The sequence below is a fragment of the Cynocephalus volans genome, chromosome 11, assembly GCF_027409185.1.
Source record: "Cynocephalus volans isolate mCynVol1 chromosome 11, mCynVol1.pri, whole genome shotgun sequence".
Lineage (NCBI taxonomy): Eukaryota > Metazoa > Chordata > Mammalia > Dermoptera > Cynocephalidae > Cynocephalus > Cynocephalus volans.
Window position 1 is genome coordinate 126,966,224 of NC_084470.1, and position 21,511 is coordinate 126,987,734.

General features: G+C 35.0%; 1 pseudogene; it reads left to right on the plus strand.

The window, feature by feature from the left end:
- The first annotated feature begins 2,180 nt into the window (after positions 1-2,180).
- LOC134390267 (NADH dehydrogenase [ubiquinone] 1 beta subcomplex subunit 8, mitochondrial-like) overlaps positions 2,181-21,511 on the plus strand; it is an 86,401-nt pseudogene continuing 67,070 nt past the window's right edge.

The window sequence follows — 21,511 nt, forward strand, 5'->3', positions numbered from 1 at the left end:
TTGTCTTTTTCCTATTGGTTTGTAGATGTTCTTTACATAGCCTAGATAGTAATTTTTGTGGAGTGGATTTTTTTGTAAATATCATCCTTTTCTATTCTACTAATTTTTTCATTTGATGAACAGAAGTTATCAATTTATCTTTATGTTTTAGTTTAAAGCTATTTGTGTTTTGTTTAGGAAAACTTGGACTACCCCAGAGTCATAAAGGTGGTTTCCTGTTTTTATCTAAAGCTGCTATGGCTTTATCTTTCACACTTAGACTACAGTCAATTATAATTGAACTTTGTGACTTGGGTGAATAGAGATTAGGATACTTCTTTTTTCTACAACAGATGATCAATTGATGCAGCACCATTTATTTGAAAGACTACACGTTGCCCACTGCACTGCAGTGCTACTTTTGTGATCAATGAGTTTGTCATATATATGGGTAAAAGTGCTTTTGAGAAACTGCTTTTTAATGAATCTATCAGAGATATACAAAATAAAAGAGAATAATATAATAAGTCTATACTATCCATCACCCAGCTTCAAAAATTATCAACTCATGGCCATTTTTCATATACCACCACCCCCTTCCTTCCACAAATCCCAGATAGTATATCATTTTATCCATTAGTATTTCAGTATATCTTTCTAAAAGATCAGGTCTCTTTTTATAACATACTGTACTATTATATTATTATCACATCTAAAAACTAACAATTACTTAATTTTATCAAATGTCCATTTAGTGTTCAATTTCCAATTGTCTCATAAATTTTTAAGGAGGTATTTGTTCAAATTAGAATTTAAACAAAATGTATACATTGCAATTGGTTAAATTGCAATGTATACATTTTGTTTAAATTCTAATTTGAACAAATATGCCTTTTCAGTCTTTTCTAATCAATAGATTTTTCCTCCCTCTCTTTTATGCATTTGTGTTTTCCTTGTAATGCATCCGTTAAAGAAACTGGTTCTTTAGTCCTGTAGAGTGTCCCACATTTTGGATTTTGTTATTTTAAGCAACGACTATTTCTTATTGAAATGAGATTTTTTAAAAAATGTATTGATTTCTAGGTAATGAAACAAAGCAACAGTTACCTCGATACCATCAAAATGAAGAGCGTCAGTCAAAATTTGTGCTATTAATACCTAATGTTTGTGTAGCAACTACCTTTTTTCATAAACAGTTTATTTGAATAAATATCCTTTATGGATTTCTGTATACCAGGGCTTTTCAACAGTGACTCTATTGACATTTTTGGCTGACTGATGCTTTGTTGTAGGGAGATGTCCTGTGCTTTGCAGGAGGTTTCACAGTGTCCTTGGCCTCTTTACTCTAGATGCCAGTAGCAGCCCCCGAGTTGTGAATGTACAAAACACTTATTGTCATTCATCTACTGCCATTGCTTGCTATTTTCTTTGTATTTTCTCACCTCGGTTTCTTACATGTTTTTTGAAAGCAGGGGCAATGTCTTCATTAATGAATTAATGTTACTGATAACTATTCAGCCTTTTTCATGGGGTCGTAATGAAGACCAAATGAAACACTCCACAAAAAAAGTCCTTTTGATCACTTTGTAAAGTCCTAGTTTAAATGTTAGACATTTGTAGATCTCCCATTTATTGATACTGCCTCACCATTTCCAGCAGTGTCTTGTTCAGTATATTGCTATTGACTCATTCATTTTACACTTGATCTTAGCCAAAAGGCCGAGAAGCGATTGACTCATTCATTTTAAACAAAGCATTTCTGTGTAGAGGTCATTGTTTTCCCATTAATTCTTCGTTCCTTTCTCTGCAAATCAACCAACTTTTCCTCTTGACTTAATTCCCACAGTTTCAAGTTACAGCCTTCCCAACATTGTCCCTTAGCATCTCACACACTCCTCTTGCACACACTCAGCCTCCCTGTTTCCACTTCGTTTACCTGCACTCCTACCCTCTCTACCTAAACACACTCCCACTTCATTCTTCCTAATTTATATCTTCCTCTTCCTTTCAATCCCGATAAATTTCTCTAATTCCTAAAAATTCTTGATATTTTTTCCTTTTGCATCCCCCAAGCTTCTACAATCATTTTTTTCGCCGCATTATTTTTGAAGAAAATTATTGAGTGTTTAAGCACAACAAATAATTTTTAAAGAGATAAATAAGGCATAGGTCCTACCCCAGAGCAGCTCAGAGAAGAGGCAATGGATAAAATCGTCTCTGTGCCAAGATGTGATGTTATAATGATGCCTCCACAAGGTATTGTGAGACTCACAGATACAGTGAAAATCCGTGCTTTGGAGGAGGTAAATGTCATCAAAAAAGTGGTGCTTCCATTTTTGTCTTAAAGGGTATTACATGGAGAAGATGTAGGGAAAAGAATTCTAGGTCCAGAAAAGATTATAATTCTTTTCTGGTACAGAGAGTATTTCTTAAGATGGACTTGCAGAGTCTCTGGAGTCAAGTGCCTGGAATTTTGTTCTTTTATGCATGCTACTTTGTGGGTGCTTTCTTGGTCATAAATCTTATGTGCTCTTCCGATTGAACTGAACTCTCTGAGAGAGCTTGGACTATACTTGGCACCTGATGCCAGACTAACCACTCACTGATGTTCTGACTGAGCCCGGCACTGCTGACACGGCCCAAATTCCGAAGTCATACAGGGTAAGTAGCACGTCCCCCTTCCCAGTTTTCTTTAGAAGGAACAAAGCATAGGCCACTTTCCCTGCCCAAAAATAATTAGCATGCTATCTTGGGCAATTAAATTTAACTTAAAAAAAAAAAAGAAAGATACTAAGTGGAATTCTCTTTTATACTGGGCCATTGTCAATGCAGAGGTCCCAGTTCAGTGAAGTAATGGGATAGTTTAATTGCCTTTTTTCCCCTTGCTGTCCAATAGAGGAGAGAAAATGTCTTAACTTCCTTTTTTTTTTTTTTTTTGCTGCTTCCTCCCCTCACTTCCCACTCCCATTCTACTTCCCTTCTGTTCTCCTTCTTCCTGCCCCTTGTCCCCCCCCATTAAATCAGAGATCCTATCTGATAACAGCTGAGACCCTCCTGGGTGGGTTTGTGTGTCTGTGTGTGTGTGTGTGTGTGTGTGTGTCTGTGGGAGGAGGTGCTGAGAAAACATACTTGAGCCTGTAGGAAGGGTCTGAGTATGTTCTAAAGTCTTCTAATTTTTTCCAGTGAATTCATAATACACAGTAGGTAGCCTTTTATCTGTAAGTTTACATGCAATGAAGTCACTCCAAATGGAGGTGCAGTTCTTTCTCATCCACTTGCCCTTCCCTGGTGGTTAGGAGTGCTAAGGGGCCCATTATTACAGCCGGGACACTTGCTCAGTAGTGCCTGAGTGACTTGACTGGTTCTCAGGAGGGTCAGCAGCACCCTTATTCTTAACAGGAGCAAGTTTATATTGTTAGCTAAGCTGAGAAACATGCATCATGTTTATGGACAGAATAAAACTTTCTCTCTTGCCAAGTTACAAAAAGCAGCACACACTTACTAGCTGTACTGCTCTTTAGGGAGCTAATGCAAAGTAGATTTATTCTTTCTTTCCATCAGTTGTGTGAGTGAATCTTGCAGTGAAATGTCACCAGGAAGATCCATCCCACATTCTACATATTTTTAACCGTCTCCTTTCCTGTCATCCCTTCTGGTTCTCACTTCTCCCCTCGATCACGGCATTAAGGTTTTCTAACAATTTCTCTCTGACTTAGTGATGAGGTTAATTGCTGACTGCTCATGGTTCCTATCCCAGATTCACTGATGAACCTATTCGCAGCATTATAATTCCTTACCAGATACTTAAAATAAAAATATAACTTAAGTGTTCGGAAAAATGCTGAAAGATCATTTTATATGCTTTCACCAGCTGACTGACAGAAGTTATCCAAAGAGGGAATTCTCAGTCACGCCGAAGATTTCTCTGTAGATAATAAATCTTGTTTTAAGTCAGAATACAGCATTCTGTCCTTCATGGCAACCTGACCGAGTTAAAATTCCAAATTCATTTGACCTTCCTTGTTCATGTCATGAGAGGCATCTATTACATTAAATTGATAGCTTGCAAAGTTCTGGATCAACATCAGGCAAACAAGGGCAGGAATAGACTTTTTGTAAGGGCTTGAAGGACAGACCATGCTGCCTAGCCTTTCCTTTCTCTCCCCAGCAGTTCTAATCACATAGTCTAAATACATGACCACAGAATCTAAATACATGTCCTGGTAGGAGCATCTCGGTGTAGTGTCTGTGGTCACAGGGACAGATGGCAAAGCTTCCAGTTGCATCAGCTGCCTCCCTGCTTCCTAAGAAAAGCCCTGTGCTTCTTGCAAAACAGTTTGCTGTCCTCCTGCTGGAGCAGAGGCTGAAGGACGGCTGGAAATCACTTTTTCGCATTGTGGCAGTATCCCAAGAATGGCACAGGTAGATTTTTCACCCCTCTGTGCATATAATAAGTGCCCCGCAAGAATCAAAGTTTGAAAACTTGGGAGGCCTTAAAAATGCCTTAAGTTGCTTTTTATCTACACCTTGTTTTTCTATGTCTGAAGTGGAAGGAAAGCAGCTGGAAAAAAAGTATTGCATGGAAAATGTTTTAAGCCCTAGTAAATTATTAAATTTTACTCATTTAGATATTTTTAAAATGAAATGAGTGTTAGGTAAAGTATACACTGAATCATCCTCAAAATATTTGCACATATTTTTTCATATAGCTTCTAAACCAAAAGAATTTATTTCATCCAAACTAAGAGCTGATGTGTTCAGAGATAATACTTGAAACAGTGTCAAGATAAAAAAGATATAATCCAGATGCATGCCATCACTTACAAAACCAAAGTCAAAATTATCTTGAAAATTACAAATTTGGTGGGTTATTTTTAGTGCCAGCCAAGAGGAAAACCCAGGGTTTGTACCATAACAGCAGTGCTTAGTTTTCATGAGTGTGGAATGTAGTCATCAACCCAGCTGAAAATAGGCAAGAGCATCAGTGTGTGCTAGAACAGAGACTGCATTGCAGTGGGTGTGTGTGGACAAAAGACTAATTCTTAGTATTGTTGGAAAGAGTGACTGCCACATCACAAACTGCTACTGTTCAAACTTCTCAGAAGCTGCATGCAAAATAAAATAAATAAAACAGCCATCCAGCAAAAACTTTGCACAATACCACTTCAATTCCAGTGGCATCCCATCATTGGACCAGGATAAATAGGTTTTGTGTTTTGCAAGCGTCTATATTTTTAGATTCAATCTATAAAACCAAATATTCTTTAACAAATGGGGTAAGATGGTGTCTCTTCGGGGCGGGGGGACCCAAAACAAAACACTTGAGCTTTTATTCTTACCTGAAAAAGAGCTTTGGAAACTCTGGGACTAGATATGTGAACACAACACATTGGTTTGTTTCTTTTTTTGTGAAAGTGAAAGCCAGGGCAACTGCATAACTACAGCATGGCTGATGAAAACCTTTAATCTATTATGAAATTAAGACATGATTATGTTTTATTTCCAAGCAGCTAGAATCAGTGCCTTAGTTGCTGGGGAACTATTGCTGAGGCAGGAAGAGGTGATCTTGAGGGGATGACTTGGCAATAATCAGGATTATGCAGGACTTGTAGGTCAGGTGTAAACAGTGGAAAGTGACCTTGACACCACCTATACACTGGACACCTCCTCATGCCCTCCCTTCCCTGGGAATTGGAGAGGTCAGCAACACCCGGCTTTACCAAAGGCCTTTTGAAGCAGCTGGAGCTGAGGCTGTGGCCACTGACCAGCCCTGGCTATGATCAAGCCTGTTTTAATACACTGGTCTCCTGGAATTCCTGGTTGGTGGAGGTAAAGCAATAAGGTCACGGACATATAAAGAAATGCGGGAAATAAAACTACAAATGATTTGATTCCATTTTACATCAATGAAAAATGTAAATTTAAATTATGAATAGCAAAAGAGAAAGCCCTAATTAAGAACAAAAAAAAAAAAAAAAAAAGAAAGTGAGAAAAGACGGCTTGCAAGATACATGCCTAGGTTTCTGCTTGTTGCTTTTTAGTCCATTATCTCATTTAACCCCTTAATCTTTCAATGCCACTATTACTAAACTAATTTTTTAGCAAATAAAAAAAATCCTCAGAAAAGTTACATAACTTGTCCAAAGTCACAGACACATAAATATGAGAAATATTCGAGGGTACTTCAAAAAATTCATGGAAAGGTTCATATTATCTCTTCATTCTATTTTTCCACAAACTTTTGGAAGCAGCCTCATAAAACAGGAGCTCTGGCTGTACAAAATGAAAGGGGAAAGTTGGGTTCAATTGTAGAAAAAGGATATTAGAATTGCTATAAAGACTGTCCAAGATACCCCCAAAACATAAATTGAGGAAACAGTGATGATGTAAATTTACCAAGAGGTTTAAATTTAAAATGAAAAAATAATAGGCAAGATGTCGAGGAAAGAAACATGAAAATTAAAGGTATGACACCCTAGAGCTCATAAGTCAGGACTCTTCAAAAACTTAACGGCTGGTGTAATCCTCAGGAGAGCCCCACTCCCCAGCCCCCTGTGGATACAAATGCTACCTATGGTACCCCTTAAAATGTGAGATGAATTCTAAAAGTAGTAGTGATTTCATACTTAGATCCTCCAGTGCCTTTATGAGAGAATTTATCTGAAATTTTATACATTGAGCAAAATTGCTATATTATTATCTGTTAATACTTGTTTGTTAATGGAACATTTAGCCCTGAGTTTTGTTGAGTAAAATGTGGTAAAACTAGGAGCCTAATTACTTATAAACATTTTAAAAGTAGTTTGGGAATGGATTTGAAATTGTTAGGTATGCCTTGCTGATTCCTTTCTGGTTATTCCTCCTACTAATTTGGCACCACTAATTGGCATGGGCTTCTATTACAGCAGCGTGGCCGGTGAAAAGGGTTGTGAGTTATGGACGCCACATTTTGCCTGTAAGATGGTAGACATAGTGAATCTCAGTAGATTATAATTAGCAGTCGCAGTCATGTGGCTGTTTCTTTGCCATGATAAAGTTGTTTCTTATGACTTGCACACAAAATATGGATAGATTTTTTTTTTTTAAGAGAACAAGCTCAAGTCTTGAAACAATTTACATTTTCAAGGGTTTCAGTAAAGTTGGTGAAATGACAATTTGGCAGCCAAATCTTTATCTGGTCTGTATACTCATTTTATTACTATCAAATTCTCCCTTACTTTCTGGTTCTTTTCTTTTACTTTTACATATCTTATTTTCCAACTAGTCTGATACTATTTAAAATTAATTCTTGATCGTCTGAGTAGTGTTTTCTACATAAATATGTTATGAAATACTACTAAAAGAACTTTAAATATTAATGGCAGAGTAAGAATGATTTATTCCCTCTATTTATTTAAAAGGGAATATTATAATCTATTTCAGTATGATGTACAAAATAATAAACTAGAAATGGAGCTTGTTTCAAGAGTCGCATTATAAAATGTAAAGACTGAAAGAAAATGTTAAATGCAGAACATTTTGAAATTCACAGCAAATTTATAGCTTCATTTTAAAAAGTGCTACAAATTGTGAATCTATCTATGCCTAAAATGAGGAAAAAATGAGGCATTCCAGGAGACGTCCTAGAAAAATATCCCCTGAGAACAAACTCAAAGTAACTATGTGAAAGGGAAAAAATAAAAAAGAAAAGAAAAAGCAATGCAATGTAATAGTCGGAAAAAAACAAAAATCACCAGTACTTTTGGATGTCTTGGGTTCATTTCCCTTTAGCATATTTGTTTTAATATCAAGCTGAGAACAAGGAAAAACAGTGTGCAAAGACTTGATGTGGTGTGCAAAAGATAAAATCTCTGTGACTTCAGAGACCACCGCATACTTAAGAGAAGGGGATGATAAAGGGATAGGAAGGAAAAATGAGATTGCAATCAAAATGAACCAGCCACAGAGACTCTGTCAGGTTCTAAGATTTGAGACAGTTCTGATTCCGAGAAGCAAGTTGCCATCAAGGCTAGCTGCATTGATAAGTTCAGAATCACTTAACATGTACTACCCATACACCTGTATTTTCAGAGGAAGAGTTCAAGGCTAATATTCTAAAGGAGAGAAAAGAATGAATATTATAAAGAGGCAAGAGGATACCAGGCTTTCTGCCACTATGTAAAGAATGGCTTAATTGGAAACAATCTTTAATTTATCGTCTCTTTCCTGTGTGGCAGAACCCAGTTCTGTTTAAATCTTCCTAATGTAGTGACTGAGGTTAATGTCACCAGAAGGTTGCATATGTTGGCCTCCCCTCTTGCAAAAAGTGATGAAAAGTGATGTGAGAATCAGTTACTGCAAATGTTTGAAATGGTTATTTGCATAAGATGTTGAAATGCAGTGATTTAACCATAAACTGAATATTCAAAGTAAGAAAGCATTGATCTAAAAAGTCAGCAACATGCAATAATCATTTATTTTCAGATTTCTACAGTGCAGTTGAAAAAATGTATGACTGCTGTTAAAGACAGAACAATAGGCCTTTAAATGCACAAATGATCAAGCCCCAAATTTTTGTTGTATCAAAAAAATACATGGAAATTGACAGGTAAACATTAATTAAAATTTTGTTGACATGAAGACAATGTGTTTGAATTTTGCTGATTTGGCAAGGGAGGAAAGTTAAGTAGGGATATCTTTTATTTCTAGGCCATTCAATCCAGATAATGATAGTTTAAAAAATCTCAGTGGTCCACATTTCATACACAAAATGCAGCACTAGATCACCGAGAATACATGGTAAAAAATAGAATTAGTTACCCAATAGCACTACCTTAAAGGTACATCTAAGAAAGTTAGAATTCATTTTTTACACTTAAAATAAACAGAAATTATGAGTGGAGAGTGGGAGGAAATGAATAAGAAATCATTTTAAAGTACTTGAAATTACAAGGTGGTGAACATCTCAAAGAGGGGGTACTTTAAGCTGAAATTTAAGTGAGAGGAGTGAGTCTCATGTTATTATATGCATATTTATTTTATAAGTATATTATACACACACACACACACACACACACACACACACACACACACACACACACACACACACACACACACAAGGGTATTTCTATGTGCTCCAGAAAATTAGTGCTACCAAATCTTCAGGGTCCTTAGATACATAAAAATACCAAATGTTTTTAGGTGAGAAGTTAATCTTTCCAAAACACTGGATGCTTCTTATTTGTGACCTTAGCATGGAACTAGAATGCTGATTTGCTTTTGTGAGCTTGTAGGAGGAAGATGAGTAATATTCTATGCATAATAATATTTGTATATTCCTGGGGGCCTGTCCTTTTCATTGGGGAAATTAATTACCAGCACTGATAGCCTGATAAAATTATTTCCCAATCCCATCTCTCCCTGAACTCCTTTTTTTTTCCTTATTTGCAATTAAATTCAGTCATATTCTTCCAAATTAGGAAGTTAAAATAGGATTGTCATAGGTATGTCAACATTACTTTGAAAAATACACCCGATATACCCAATGTCACACACACACAAAGTCATGATGGAGAGTAGAGATCTAAAGCTGAAGTATAGGTTTTATATGACACCTCATCCAATATTAGCCATAATGCTAGCATATAACACTTTTGATGGCACTGTTATCCTCCCTCGGAAAATATAGGAGAAACAATTTTGTGAACACTTTTTATTTCAAGACTTCATATTTCTAATTTTAGTAACAAGTTGAGATGGAGCTGACTAATAAGCTGAAAAGGTCTCAGGTATTGACTCAATCTATAAAGGTAGAAGTATAAACTTCCTGAATATATTGAATAATTTTTAAAGTCTAGTTTGTTGAAATGTAATTTACATGCAGTGTAATTCATCTGTTCAAAAAATCTGCAGTTCAATGAGCTTTGATAAATGTTTAGTACAAGCAAGATGCAGAGCATTCTATTATCCAAAACATTTCGTGATCCTTTACAGCCCAAATGCCCTGTTCTCGTACCCCAGCTCTTGACAACTGATCTATTTGTTGTTTGTAGAGTTTTCTATGAGTTGAACTTTTCCAGAAGGTTATATAAACGGAATTGCACTGTATGTAGCCTTTTATATTTGGTTTCTTTTACTTAGCATAATGCTTTTGAGACCTATCCATGTTGTCACATGTATCAGTAGTTTATATCTTAGTCCTGAATAGTATTTCATTGTATGAATGCACCAAAATTTGTTAATCTGTTCACCCATTGATGGACATTGGTGTTTCCGATTTGGGGTTATTATGAATGAAGTTGCTGTGAAGATTTGCTAACAGATTTTTGTCTAAGCATACACTTGCATTTCCCTGTGGTAAATATTGAATAGTGGAACTGTTTTGGTGAACATCCAGGGGAAGAATTGATGTGTCTCCAGTTTGGGGTTATTATGGAAGAAGGTTCTCTGAAAATTTGCTTACAGATTTTTGTCTGGATGTATATTTTTCTTTCTTTTGATAAATATCCAGGAGTGAAAATATCTAGGTAAGTGAATGTTTTAAATTATAATAAACTGTCAAAATGTTTTCCAAGTGTAGTTGCTCTGAGTTTTTGCCAGCACTTTTTTCATGTTTGTCATTTCAGTCAGGGTATAGTATCTAATACTCACACTGTACATCTCCCCAATTTAGCTTTGTCCTACAAATTTTGATATGTTGCATTTCATATTTATTCAGTTCAAAACATTTTCTAATTTCCCATGTGCTTTCTTTTTGACTAAAAAGTTATTTAGAAATCTGTTGTTTAATTTCCAAATATTGTGGCTAAAGACCACATTTTTTGTGACTTTAAATCTTTTAAATGTAATGATATTTGTTTTATGGCTCAGAATATGATCTACATTGGCATTTAATAGGTACTTGAAAGAATGCATTTTTGGCTATTGTTTGGTACAGAGTTTGATAAATGTTGACTATTTGATAGTGGTATATATCTTCTTTACCTTTACTGCCTTTTAAAAATCTACTTATATCAATTACCCTGAAAAGTGTGCTGTCTTAGAATTATAATTGTGAATTTGTCTATTTATCCTTTCAGTTTTAACATTTTTTACTTTGTATGTTAATAAGTTGTCAGTTACATACACATTTAGAGTTGTTATATCTACTTCATGGATTGATGTTTTTATCGGTGTGTAATATGCCCGTTGGTTATTGGTAATAAAGTAGTCCTTTCTTTATCCGTGAGGGATATGTTCCAAGACCCCCAGTGATTGCCTGAAACTGCAGATAGTACTAAACCCTAAATATACCATTTTTTTCCTATGCATACCTATCTGTGATACACTTTAATTTATAAATTAGGCATAGCAAGAGCTTAACAATAACTAATAATAAAATAAAACAATTATTAAAATATACTGTAGTAAAAGTAATATGAATATAGTCTTTCTCTCTCTCTTTCTCTTTATCTCCCTCTCTTTATCAAAATATTTTATTGTACTGTACTTACATATTTCTGGACCACAGTTGATTCAGGTAACTGAAACCGTGGATAAGGGGGAACTACTGAGTTTTGCTTTCTGCAATTTCAGTTACCCACGGTATAGTACAACAAGATATTTTGAAAGAGAGAGATCACATTTATATAACTTTTATTGCAGTGTATTGTTATAATTGCTCTATTTTATCATCAGTTATTGTTGTTAATCATTTACTGTGCCTAATTTATAGGTTAAACTTTATCATAGATATGTATGTATAGGAAAAAACACAGTATGTGTAGGGTTCCGCACTACCTATGGTTTCAGGCATCCAGTAGGGGTCTTGGAACATATCCCTTGAGGATAAGGTGGGATTACTCTACTCAATAGCTTGAGGAAAATGGCAAATAATACATTAATATGGTCTCCTCTAAAGGATTTTAGAACATAATTTTGAACTGTCATTTATCTAGAGAAATATGGTCAGAATGAAGATATCCTGGAAAAAATTGTAATGGGGGGGGAAAGTCTGGAAGAATTAGTGTTGTTCAATCTTAAACAAATAATTAGGATGGGCATAATAACTACTATCAGATATTCCAAAAGTTCTTATGTGAAAATCGGGATAGATGTAATCAGTGTCCATACAAAGAGAATAAATCTTTTGTTGTTGTTGTTGTCGTTTTGTTTTTTTACAGGATGGGGCATTCCAGACGGGGAGGGAGGCTGATTGTTGGAGTTCTTCCTAACTCTTCAAGAACCTACTGGTTAAACTCATAAGATTACAGCCACATTTAGAACAAATAATCTAGTCTGCAAGTGTAGTAATGCAGCATTAATGATGGCCTTTGTAAGGTCGGTTTAAGCTACCTCTATTTCACGATGTCTGTACGAAGTAATGAGTCAGTAAATCAAGGAAGCAGAAAATGAAAATAAAAGATATGTTACAATTTTCTTAATATTCTAATTATAAATATGTTTAATCCTTTTATACTTTTAAACATCTATGATTAGAAATTAAATAGATGAGCCTAAATTAGTATTACTCATTACATTTCACATTTGAGATATGGGAAAGCCTATCACAATTTTGAATCAAAATTACATAGAAAGGCTTAAATTTTTAAAGTACTTATGTACAAGGCTAATTCTCATAGGTATTCCTGAAGTGAAGATAGGACAATATAACAACCTCACATTCAGATTAAACCATATCACAGACTAGAAAGATAAAAAAGTGCATTGGGTATTCACTTCTGGTAATGGTCTCCAAAGCAAGTACACGATAGATAAATAAAGCCAAGATTAGAAAACATGTCCTTGGAAAACAACCTAGCATTCACTCTTACCTGCTTTATCAGAGTTGCTGCTAAAAATAAATAAATAAACAAACAAACAAATAAATAAATAGACTAGTTTCTGCTTTTAATAAATGTCTAAACACAATAGAAGAAAATGACAGGAAAGATTTAAAGTTTCGTGGAGTTTTTTTAAATCTTTTAAAAAAGATTTGAGTGGCAAGATGTAGTCTATATATCCAAATGAAGATTAACTACCATTAAGTACAATAGGTTTTGCTTGTCTGTTTTTAGTGGCTTTAAATGTACTTTCCAGTGTTCAAGAAATAAACCTATAACTTAAATGTTAATAAGATTTATGTTTGAGATCTAGATAACAAAAACAATCAAGAGGCATGGGAAATACGATAAATCAAACAGTCAAGTTGACATGGTGTAATGTGGAAGAGTTGGGTGGGACAGAGCAACGCCTTCTCTGAGTGAAATTGGGAATGGGACAGTTAAAAGGTGTGTTCTTACATCAACGACAGGTCAAATAAACTGACTACAGTCTTTCCTGTTTGTAAAAAAATGGCATTCATCAGCAGTAGACCAGGAGTAGTGTTTCCTGTTTTTCTTGCAGACTGTTGACTGTTAAAAACATATCTGTAAAATAGCTTGCTATTACTGCATTCACTCTTTGTTCATTGAACTAAATGTATTAAAATTTCTCAGGCATGAATAAAGTTGGAAAACATTAACATTTTATTGTGAAAAGTGATTCAGGGCTTGATATATATATTTCTTTGTTGTTTCTGCCCTTACTTCCTGCTTCTATCAGATTAGTTTTGCTTCCACAATGGAGACCACTCTGTAACCCAGAGATATGTTTAAGAGATATGTGCTTAATAAATTTCACATTGCTGCTTGCCAAATACTCAAAGATATAAGCATGCACTGAGCCTCTCGGCAACCAGATGAATTAAATTTATGTTGCACCATTACTAAAGATTACATCACAGCTTTGTGGGTGGTCTATGAAATTCTACATTTGAGAGCATTTCAGAAATACTCTAGCATGAAATAATTATATTATAAAGCATCTATTTAAACCATAGAACAAAATGATTTGTGTGTTACATGGAAAGACAGAAGTAGTAATAGAAATTTATGATACAGACAGAACCTGGCAATTTATTTTCTTTTAGGCCAAATTAAGTGGTGCGCACCCTATGAGATGTTTTCTCCTGATCCACAGTAAGACCAAGAATATATTTCATTTAATCTTTTTTTTTTTTAACTTTTATTTTGTCAATATACATTGTGGTTGATTATTGTTTCCCCATCACCAAAACCTCCCTCCCTCCTCCCTCCCCCCTCCCCCCCACCAATGTCCCCTCTGTTTGCTTGTCGTATCAACTTCAAGTAATTGTGGTTGTTATATCTTCTTACCCCCCACCCCATTTTTTTTGTGTGTGTGTGTGCGTGTGTAAATTTATATATTAATTTTTAGCTCCCACCAATAAGTGAGAACATGTGGTATTTCTCTTTCTGTGCCTGACTTGTTTCACTTAATATAATTCTCTCAAGGTCCATCCATGTTGTTGCAAATGGCAGTATTTCATTCGTTTTTATAGCTGAGTAGTATTCCATTGTGTAGATATACCACATTTTCCGTATCCACTCATCCGATGATGGACATTTGGGCTGGTTCCAACTCTTGGCTATTGTAAAGAGTGCTGCGATGAACATTGGGGAACAGGTATACCTTCGACTTGATGATTTCCATTCCTCTGGGTATATTCCCAGCAGTGGGATAGCTGGGTCATATGGTAGATCTATCTGCAATTGTTTGAGGAACCTCCATACCATTTTCCATAGAGGCAGCACCATTTTGCAGTCCCACCAACAATGTATGAGAGTTCCTTTTTCTTTTTTTTTTTTTTTCTTTTTTTTTTTTTTGGTGACCGGCACTCAGCCAGGGAGTGCACTGGTCAGTCCTATATAGGATCCGAACCCGTGGCGGGAGCGTCGCCGCGCTGCCAGCGCAGCACTCTACCAAGTGCGCCACGGGCTCGGCCCTGAGAGTTCCTTTTTCTGCGCAACCTCGCCAGCATTTATTGCTCAGAGTCTTTTGGATTTTAGCCATCCTAACTGGGGTGAGATGGTATCTCAGTGTGGTTTTGATTTGCATTTCCCGGATGCTGAGTGATGTTGAGCATTTTTTCATATGTCTGTTGGCCATTTGTATATCTTCCTTAGAGAAATGCCTACTTAGCTCTTTTGCCCATTTTTTAATTGGGTTGCTTTTTTTTTTTCTTGTAAAGTTGTTTGAGTTCCTTATATATTCTGGATATTAATCCTTTGTCAGATGTATATTTTGCAAATATTTTCTCCCACTCTGTTCGTTGTCTTTTAACTCTGTTAATTGTTACTTTTGCTGTACAGAAGCTCTTTAGTTTGATATAATCAAACTTGTTTATTTTTCCTTTGGTTGCCCGTGCTTTTGGGGTAGTATTCATGAAGTCTGTCCAGTCCTATTTCCTGAAGTGTCTCTCCTATGTTTTCTTTAAGAAGTTTTATTGTTTCAGGGTGTATATTTAATTCTTTAATCCATTTTGTGTTGAGTTTAGTGTATGATGAAAGGTGTGGGTCTATTTTCATTCTCCTGCATATTGATATCCAGTTCTCCGAGCACCATTTGCTAAAGAGGCAGTCTCTTCCCCAGTGTATAGGCTTGGTGCCTTTGTCAAAGACCAGATGGCTGTAGGTGTGTGGGTTGATTTCTGGATTCTCTATTCCATTCCATTAATCAGTGTGTCTGTTTTTATGCCAGTACCATACTGTTTTGGTTATTATAGCTTTGTAGTATAGTTTAAAGTCAGGTAGTGTTATGCCTCCAGCTGTATTTTTTTTGCTCAGCGTTGCTTTGGCTATGAGTGGTCTTTTGTTATTCCATATAAATGTCTGGATAGTTCTTACCATTTCTGAGAAAAATGTCATTGGAATTTTGATGGGGATTGCATTGAATTTGTATATCACGTTGGGTAGTATGGACATTTTCACTATGTTGATTCTTCCAATCCAAGAGCATGGGATATCTTTCCATCTTCTTGTATGCTCTCTAATTTCTCTCAGCAGTGGTTTGTAGTTCTCATTATAGAGATTTTTCACATCCTTGGTTAACTCAATTCCAAAGTATTTTATTTTTTTGCTGGCTACTGTAAATGGGCAGGCTTTCTTGATTTCTCATTCTGCATGTTCACTATTGGAGAAAAGAAATGCTACTGATTTTTGTGTGTTGATTTTGTATCCTGCTACTGTGCTGAACTCATTTATCAATTCCAAGAGTTTTTTAGTAGAGGCTTTAGGCTGTTCAATATATAGGATCATGTCATCTCCAAACAGGGACAGGTTGACTTCTTATTTTCCAATCTGGATGCCCTTTATTTCCTTCTCTTCTCTGATTGCTCTGGCTAGTACTTCCAACACTATGTTGAATAGGAGTGGTGAGAGTGGGCATCCTTGTCTAGTTCCTGTTCTTAAAGGTAACGCTTTCAGCTTTTCCCCATTCAGGATGATATTGGCAGTGGGTTTGTCATATATGGCTTTAATTATGTTGAGATACTTTCCGTCTATACCTAACTTATAGAGGGTCTTTGTCATGAATGAGTGCTGAACTTTATCAAATGCTTTTTCAGCATCTATAGAGATGATCATATGGTCCTTGTGTTTGAGTTTATTAATGTGGTGGATCACATTTATTGATTTGCGTATGTTGAACCAAACTTGCATCCCTGGGATGAGTCCCACTTGATCGTGGTGAATAATTTTTCGTATGTGTTGCTGTATTCTGTTTGCTAGCATTTTAGTGAGGATTTTTGCATCTATATTCATCAAGGATATCGGCCTGTAGTTTTCTTTTTTGGTTATATCTTTACCTGGTTTTGGTAACAGGATCATGTTTGCTTCATAGAATGAGTTTGGGAGATTTGCGTCCGTTTCAATCTTTTGGAATAGTTTGTAAAGAATCGGTGTCAATTCCTATTTGAATGTTTGGTAAAATTCTGCTGTGAATCCATCTGGTCCTGGGCTTTTCTTTGTTGGGAGCCTTCTGATAACAGCTTCAATCTCTTTTATTGTTATTGGTCTGTTCAAATTTTCTACGTCTTCATGGTTCAGTTTTGGGAGCTTGTGTGTGTCCAGAAATTTATCCATTTCCTCCAGATTTTCAGATTTGTTGGCATATAGTTTATAGTGGTCTCGAATGATTCCTTGTATTTCAGATGAATCAGTTGTAATATCGCCTTTTTCATTTTTCATTTTTGTTATTTGAGTCTTCTCTCTTCTTTTTTTGGTTAGCCATGCTAATGGTTTGTCAATTTTACTTATCTTTTCAAAAAACCAACTTTTTGATTCATTGATCTTTTGTATTGTTTTTTGGGTTTCAATTTCATTCAGTTCTGCTCTGATCTTAATGATTTCTTTCCGTCTGCTAACTTTAGGTTTGGATTGTTCTTGTTTTTCTAGTTCTTTAAGGTGAAGTGTTAGGTTGTTCACTTGCCATCTTTCCATTCTTCTGAGGTGAGCATTTAATGCAATAAATTTCCCCCTTAATACTGCTTTTGCAGACAGTTGCAAATACATTAAACTGCTATTTGGAGTTTCATATAGATCTGTCAGCAATATCCTGTGACATGGCTACTCAATATCAACATATCTTCCAAATGAAGTTCAAGTGTACAGAGATCACTCACCTGATTACTGTTGGAGTAGAAATGGTTATGTAATAATTCACCTGCAGAAGTAGCCAAAGGCATACTTAAGAGCACAACTAGCGAACTGCTCCTCTAAAATTTTAGAAGTAAAAGAATGTTGAAATTACTACTAGAAATGAAAATTTCAAGATTATACATATGTTTGAAATAATCATTTCATTCTCTGAATAGTTTATGCATCTCTAATAAAATGACTTCCATTTTATTGAAAATATTTTTGTTTCATTCAACAATGTTCAATTTTTTTTATCAGATGATAAACATTACTCTTTCTGGAGATCAATATTGAGAAATACCCTTTATGTTAGCTGGTTTTATAATCTTGAAAAAATCATTTCAACTGTCAGAATCTTAGTTTTTCCATTAAATGATGATCTTGGACAGGTACTCTGTCTTTTCAAGTAATACGTAGACCTGGATTCACAAAGTGCATGTAACATTTCGTAAAATCGTAGAGATTGATAGGAAAGACTACTGAATGATGATTACATTTTAGTTTAATAAGGCTTTGGACAGAGGCAGAAACATTGAGAAGAGTGGATGAGAAAAGATGCTGATAGGAAAAAAAAATCACACCCGTTTTAAAAATGGGAAACTGAAAGATAACTCCTGAAGACTGAATTTGAATATCTAAACATAGACTGCAAACAGCAGCATAAGGAACAGAAGGTAATATGCTTCCTATCCCAGAACAATTGATTATTTACACAAAAGATCAATACACTCTCTAGAATAGACTGATAAATAATTTATCATTTTAAACAGAATAGATTATATTCTCCAGAGTGTTTGTAAATACAGCTACAATTTATAAATAAACTGAAGAAAATTGGACCTTAAAAATTTTTAAAGAAGGGAACTAATATTAAAATTAAGAACTTTTCAAGACGTAGTACATTATATGCTCTAGCATATAATGAAATAATGCAATAGTGAAATATCCTAAGCCGTGTGCATAACAAAGTAGTGCCCATAATAAAGAGTTGAAAGAGAGAGAGAGAGAGAGACCTTCTCCAAGATCAAGGAATATCTAGTGATGGATGACAAATCTGTTATCCCAGGGATGGGAAAAGAGACACTAGAAATGCTTATGTTAAAAAAGATAGTGCAGTTTTTAAGAAATGTTTTTAAGTGTGGCAAATTTAGCAAAGAATAAATCTGAATCATTGTTATAGGATCTACACATAGTAGGATGAGAATTACTATTATTGTATCATAAAACATTTAATTCTTTTTATTACAGTTTTTCAAATTAGCCACTGAGGAAAATTTTTCCCCTATGTTTGGGCTTATAATCTTCTCCATAAAAATAATTATTTCTTTATCAAGTTCATTGGACTAGCACAAAAACAGTCTAAGTCAAATTTCTCTTAGAAATAAATTGGTTGTTTCCATGTGGATAATTCCAGGAAGTGTGTCAAATAGTAAACAGATTCTAAGAATTTGATTGAAAGACCTTTAATGCAATACATATTAAAGACTTTCTCAGGAGTAGGTAATATTCACAATTTTATCAGAATCCTGCAATTAATTCAGTTCCCCACCCCTCACCTCGCTTCCCCTTGACAACTCCCAGCCAGTGGTGGATATTATAAGGCCATGCCTAAATGGCACAATTTGAAATCAGGAACAAGTGTTTAAGTGTGACCTAACTGATGTCTGTCTGTTGATAACCTACTTTGTATTTGGGAAAAGTTACTTGTGAATTACCATATAGTTGAAGAATTTCTGTTCACATAGATTTAATTAGCTACTCGACTGTGTTATCTTTTGAATTATTGTCTACCCAATACGACAAAAGCATTTGGAGAAGCACCCACTGCTATCAATTCTGAGCTTAGCCTCCTTTTTCCAAGCTTACCTGACTTCACACATGAACATAACTTCAAGCTCGGTATGACTTAAAAAGCCACGCTCCCTAAGGCTGCACCGTGGTGACCAACACAAACCGCTTTCCCAGGAAAGACCATTTTATCATTGTGTTTGGAGTTATTCTGCCTAAAAATAAAATTATATTGGGCAAAAATTCCACTGAAATTGTATATTTCATCTTATTATGATAAGAACTTAAAATGTTTTGCATAAAAAGTTAATGAAGGACTTCAAAACAAAAGAAATATCATGGAATTTTTTTTCACTTTCAGTTTTAAATAGAAGATTTTCTGTGTAACGTTTTAATATTTAAGCTATGATGTTTCCACAGATTGCTAATCAAATGTCCATCAAGTAGCTTCTTGTTCTTTAAAGAAAAAAAGAAACAAGGACTTAATGTTGTTCCTTTTAAGTACCAAAGTTAAATATAGTCCCCCAAAAAGGTCTGGAAACATCTAACATAGACTAAGGTTTTTATTTATACTTCTTTCCAAAGAACATATCAGTATTTTACAAATAATCTGTTTCTTTCAAAGTATATTCTGCATGCCTTCTATGCATCTTGTATTTTTTCCCTTATTTCAGTTTCAAGGTTCTCATAAACCATTTTAATATTTATGCTTATTTTACCAGAATTAAAAATTTTATTATCTTGACTTTAGTTATATAACAAATGTACTCTCCTCTGTATAATCAAAAGAATCAGAAGACTGCTGCTAAAATTTAACCCATTTTTTCCTTGTCACCGTGCTGTAACTTCTATCTTAAAATATTCTTCTTCTGTTCTGAAATCCTCACTAGATACAATTTTTATTTTCATTGATTAAAAACCTACTTTTCTCAGCTTCTACCTCCAATTAGCTGTTCAGATTCCTACAATCTGGCTACTCCACTTTTCCACTGAAAAGGCTCTTAATGTCATCAACAGCCACTAACTTACCAAATGCTAAGGACACTACTTTCTCTTCGCCTTTGACTTCTTAGCACCATTTAGCAAAGCAAACCCGGTCTCCTTTTGGGGACACTCCTTTCTCTCAGCCTCCGTGACACCAGTATCTTCTGTTTTTTCCTGACCTCACCAGCTACTGCTCCTCATTACTTTTCGTGGTCCTCTTCCTCTATTCAAAATCTACATGTTAGGGTGCCTTAGAGCAGTGTCTCAGGCCCTATTTTCTGGCTTTGCCATTTCTTGGGTGATCTCAGTTAGTGATTTCGCTAAAATCACATTTATATCAGTGTACCTCATTCCTGTTGAGCCTTGTGTCTTCTCTTATGTGAAATATTTTCTAACTCTGCCTTCTTTACTATTCCCAAATAAAATTCACAGATACTATAAATGACATACAGACATGATAAAAAAAAAATTCAATATAGCAATCTAACTCAAAGATAAAGAAAAAATAGAAGAAAAACAATTCATAGTAAAATAATACGATTGAACATGAGAATGTATAAGAATGTCTTTATTAGAAGACATAACAGAGGTAATGTTTGTGCCTATCTATAATGAATATATTTGGATTTAGAAGACAAAATCAGAAGCCATTAGTACAAGGAGCAAAGGAAAATAAAAGTACAGAGAGGTAGAACTGGGCATGAGAATAAAACTAGTTTAGAATGTTATAAATATACAATTTATCTGTATATGATAAGAAAAAGAGGAAAAACAACCACAATAGAAATAAGAAAACTGGCCAAGATAAATTTCAGACTGTTAAAGTGGAAACAATAAGAAAATTTGATATTATATAAAGAAACTGTGGCTTTTTTCTAAGTACAGCATCTAAATAATTTCAATGTTATTGCATGGTATGAGGTAGTGATAAAGTATACCAAACTCTCAAACATATCTTCTCTCTTAAAATTTCATCACAAATGGAGGCATACATTTAATCTCTAATGTTTAAAAGGACCCAAGACTCTACTTCAATAGATGACAGAATCTGGAGCATAAACTGGAAAAAGCTGCAATAATATGAGGCTATGGAGAAATTGAGTGTTAGACCTCTAGGGACAGAGTGAGAGCAAAGCTGAGAAATAATAGGCAACCCCAAAACAAATATCACATTTCTGCACATCATTTTCACTATAATAGTATTCTCATCTTGGGAGTGATCTGAAATATCTATTTAAAGTTTTATTTAATACATTCCTGAATACAAC